Source organism: Mustela nigripes, chromosome 13 (assembly GCF_022355385.1).
Source record: "Mustela nigripes isolate SB6536 chromosome 13, MUSNIG.SB6536, whole genome shotgun sequence".
NCBI lineage: Eukaryota > Metazoa > Chordata > Mammalia > Carnivora > Mustelidae > Mustela > Mustela nigripes.
The window spans coordinates 3,597,112-3,602,492 of record NC_081569.1 but is presented as its reverse complement, the minus strand read 5'-3'; positions in this window follow the sequence as shown (position 1 = coordinate 3,602,492).

Sequence of the window (5,381 nt, the reverse complement as noted above, 5' to 3'; positions counted from 1 at the left end):
AATTATCTTCAGACATGTAAAATGGATTTCACCAGCCAATTGTACTTTCGAGAAGCACAAAGCTTCTGAGGAAAACACCCAAGCTCTTTAATACCCGCTGATCCAGTAGGTGGCATTTTATCCATTGGAGAGGAAGGGAACAACAATTACAGAAGACGAGTCCGTAACTGTACTCACAGCTTTGGGAAGACCAGAATTTCTTCCAGGCTATCACAGAAAGAAGGTAACTTGCATCAGCTAGTGATTAAAATATAGCACCCTTATAGCTCACCCAGATCACACCAGATGTCCTAGTTATCACCTTTGTTCATTTTCTCTCTTCCCCAAGTTCCATTTGGTTGAGGGTTCTCACCCTCTGGGCCCCAATTCTGTTCATTTCTCCTGCACCAAAATTCCCCTGTATGATTCAGGCGCCCCCTCAAATGCTGTAGTGTCTGGTGTCCACACCAGGCATCTCATCACTGCCTGTTACTCTCCTACATAGTCACCCTCCCCCTGCTGAGCAAGAGCTGAAGTTTCTTGAAGACCACATCTTATCTCTGGAGTCAGCACACACGGTGGGCTGTTAATGAGCTGTTAACATCTGGTAAAAATGACACTGTACCCTTTTTCTTAACGTTGTATTGAGACATTGCTGTAAAAGTTTACTATCTTTATATAGGATCTCAGGGCTAAATGTGGGCGAGTAAAGGCAACCTACTCCTATCTAAATCCCAGTGGAAATAAACAAGGAAACAAAACCACTGGAAACCGTCTTATTCCTTTCTGTGGAAGAGGACTATCAAACGACAGAAAATGAATTTCTGGAAGTCACCGTGAGCTGGGACGTGAGCAAGAAGACCAAGAATTAACCTGTAATTCCAGAGCAGTCTGATCTTGTGCGTTCTCGAATCCCAGAATATTCCCTAGGTTTTTTTTCTTTTCTTTTAAGATTTATTTATTTGAGAGAGAGAAAGAGAGAGAGTATGAGTGAGCCTGCAGGAGGAGGAGCAGAGGGAGAATTTTCAAGCAGACTCCCCACTGAGTGCAGAGCCCAGCCTGGGGCTCAATCACACGGCCCATGAGACCAGGACCCGAGCTGAAACCAAGAGTCAAATCTGAACCAACTGAGCCACCCAGGCGCCCCTCTTTTCTTTCCCTTGTTTAAGGAGGAAACAGAGTGGGCTATAGGACACACTGGCAGCACTCAACCCAGTACCTTCTTGCCTATAAATATCAGTAACATTTATGGGTCTTGGTTCATGGTGCAGAGTCTCTAAGAGATACAGAGAAGACCTTGGGCCACAGCTCTGGCTCCCTCCTTGTTCCCTTTGAGGTCTTGATCACAGAACCATAACAAGGTCTTGACCTTAAGATATGAAGGAAGAAAGCCATCAGCACTGAGTCATGCATGTGATGATCGAAGAAGAATGTCAGGGGCAAATACAGGCATGGATGGGACTCTCAGCATCCAAATCAAAATAAACACTTCTACAGACACAGATAAGCAGTATTCCAGGACTTGAAAGGAATCTAGCAAAATGCTAATGAACCAACAAAGCACGTGTTTGTAGCAGGCATTTTTGTTTTTGGGTTCTCAAAGTGCAGGACAACTTCCAGGTGTCCCTGCATGATGGTGGGTCTCTAAATTGATCTCTCCACATTTCCTTCAAAACACGGTACAGAACAACAGGAACAAATAAAACCATCATTAACCTATACCAGTAGCATACTAGAAGACGAAGAATACTATAAATGCAAATTCATTTAGCTTATTTAACTGTAGCCCTAAGACTAAAACAAAGGGGAAGGGATGGGTAGAAGAAAAATATACAAAAGGATGTAAACTAAGTTTATGGATTGTTTGTAGGTGAGAGGGAGGAGTCAGCGAACACTTTTCATAGCTGACAAACCAAATAAATAAAGAATATAGGACAGATTATGGTAAAAAGTTTAGCTATAAAGGCAACTAGACAAATATTCTATGATTTGTCCAACTTTCCTAAATATCAAAACAAACTCAAAAATTAGAACAAAGAAAATACACCGAGTAGAGAAATATAATAAATACAGACATGTAGCAACTATAAAGTAATAAGACAGAATTGAAGCCAAACATATAAACCATATCAATAAATGTTAATGGACTTAACTCACCTAACAAAAGGATTTTCAAGTTGGCTCATAAAGTCAACATATATACAAGAGACATACCTAAAACAAAGTTTTTCAAGAAAGCTTTTTAAAAAATGGCAAAATAAAACAGGTAAATGGAAATGAAAAGAAAGCTGCAGTTGTGATCCTGATATCAGACAAAACAGTATTCAATTAAAAAAGATTAAGCAAAACAAATAAAGACATTAAAACTACACTAATGGTTAAAATAGAATAATGAATAGCTATGCACCAAATAACACAGCAACCAACTATAAAATAAGGAAGTATGGAGAGGCAAGGAGTACAGATAGAAACACATTAATAATAGGAGATTTTAACATACCACTGTAAGTATGAGACAGATCAAATGGAGAAAAAACAAGCAAAAATAATGACTTAACATAACCAATAAGGTAGATTTTATGCATATACAAGAGTTTTACCCTGATTATGGGGAAATGCATTTTCTCAAGCACACATGAGTCATTAGCAAAAGCTGGTCATCACAAGGAAAATATTGTTAAACTCCATTAAGTAGAAAATTACTAATAGTACTCTCTGATCGTGAAATTAAACTATAAATTTAAAAAAATTTAAAGACCCTTCCATTTAGAAATTTAAAAATATTCTATAAGACTTAATTTTTCCAATGTCAATGGACCATCCACAAAAATTGATGGCATATGGGGCTACACAGGAAATTCTGATTATTTCTTCAAAACTGTAAATGAACAGATCACGCTACCTTACCTCCATGTAATAAAGTCAGAGAGTAAAAATCCAAGATTAAACAAAAATCTTGTAAAACTTAGAAATAAAAACAAAACAAAATGCTTTTTATTAAATCTTGGATCAAGGAGAAAATAAAAGTTAAAATTATAGTATATAGAAAATAATAATAATAGTAATAAAATTACATTTTGATTTTTTAAAAAAAGATTTTATTTATTTATTTGAGATCGAGAATGCACAAATAGGAGGAGATGGGCAAAAGGAGAGGGAGAAGCCAACTCCCTGCTATGCAGGGAGACTCATGTGGGGCTCTATTCCAGGACCCTGGGGTCATGACCTGAGCTGAAGGCAGATGCTTAACTGACTGAGCCACTCAGATCCCTCATGACATTACATTTCAAAACTTCCATAATATGAGGCAGATTCTTGGTATGAGAACACCCAACTCATGAAAACAGAAAACAAGCCCAAGCAAGGCAGGAATAAGGAATTAATAAGGATAAAGGTAGGGTATTAGTTAATAGAAAAATGAAGCAGGGTTATTGATAAACAAATGGAAGGAAAGAAATAATAATAACTGCAGATTTCTGGCCAGACTCACCAAGGAGAACTAAAGAAAACACATATTTAAATCAACAAAATTGCTCAAATCAACAATCTAATCTTACACCTAAAGGGCTTAAAAAAAGAAGAACAAACAATGCCCAGGGTGAGTAGAAGAAAGAACATGGTAAAGATCAGAACAGAAATAAATGACATATAAACTAAAAGGAATTAGAAAAACAAATAAACTAAGAGCTGATTCTTTGAAAAGATTAAAAAAAAAAGAAAATCAACATTTAGCCAGACTCAAGAAAAGGGCCCCACATAAGTAAAGGCAGAAATGAGAGAGGAGAAGTAACACCCGATAACACAGAAATATAAACACAGAGTTATAAGAGAATACTATGAAAAATTGCATGCCAACAAACTGCACAACCTAGAAGGAATGGATAAATTCCTAGAATCATACAATCTTCCAAAATAACCAGGAAGAAATGGAAAATCTGAATAGACCAATTCACAAATAATGAAATTGAATTGGTAATAAAAAACAATCAAGGGGCGCCTGGGTGGCTCAATTGTTAAGCGTCTGCCTTCGGCTCAGGTCATGATCTCAGGGTCCTGGGATCAAGCCCTGCATCAGGCTCTCTGCTCAGCGGGAAGCCTGCTTCTCCCTCTCCCACTCCCCCTGCTTGTGTTCCCTCTCTCACTGCGTCTCTCTCTTTTTAAAAAAAAATCAAAAAATAAAAGTTCAGGACCAGGTGGACTCACAAGGGGTAAGTACCAGACACTAAGAGACGGGTTAATACCTGTTTTTCTCAAACTATTCCAAAAACTAGAAGAGGAAGGAAAGTTTCCAAATATGTTCTATGAGACCAGGATTACCCTGTTAACAAAACCAAAGACACCACAAAAAAGAGAACTACAGGCCAATATCCCTGACAGACATAGATATAAAAATCCTCAACATATTATATATATAAATACCAGCAAAACACATACAGCAATACATTAAAAAGATCATTTGCCATGATTAGGTGGGATTTATTCCGGGATGCAAAAAATGATTCAATATTTACAAGTCAATCAGTGTCATACACCATATCAGCAAAGTGAAGGGTAAAAATCATATGATCATCTCAAGACATGCAGGAAAAAGCATGTGACAAGATTCAACATCAATTTATGATAAGAAAACTCTCAACAAAATGGGGTTAGAGGAATCATACCTCAACATAATAAAGGCCATACATAAAAAACCCACAGCTAGGGGTGCCTGGGTGGCTCAGCGGGTTAAAGCCTCTGCCTTCGGCTCAGGTCATGATCTCAGGGTCGTGGGATCGAGCCCCACATTGGGCTCTCTGCTCACCAGGGAGACTGCTTCCTCCTCGCTCTCTGCCTGTCTCTCTGCCTACTTGTGATCTCTGTCTGTCAAATAAATAAATAAAATCCTTAAAAAAAAAAAAAACACAGCTAACATTATCCTCAATGGTGAAAACAGAACTTCCCCTCTAAGGTCAGGAACAAAACAAGGATGCTCACTCTTGCCACTGTTATTCAGTATAGTGCTAGAAGTCCTAGCCACAGTAGTCAGAGGAGAAAAAGAAATGAGAGGCAGGCAAATTGGTAAAGAACTTAAACTGTCACTATTTGCTGACAACATGATATTATACATAGAAAATCCTCAAGATTCCTCTGAAGAACTGCTATAAGTCAATAAACGAATTCAGGGAAGTGGCAAGATACAAAATTAATACCCAGAAATTGGTAGCGTTTCTGTACACTAACAGTAAAGTTGCATAAAGAGAAATGTTTAAAAATCACCATTACAGGGCGCCTGGGTGGCTCAGTGGGTTAAGCCACTGCCTTTGGCTCAGGTCATGATCTCAGGGTCCTGGGATCAAGTCCCGCATCGGGCTCTCTGCTCAGCGGGGAGCCTGCTTCCCTCTCTCTCTCTCTGCCTGCCGCTC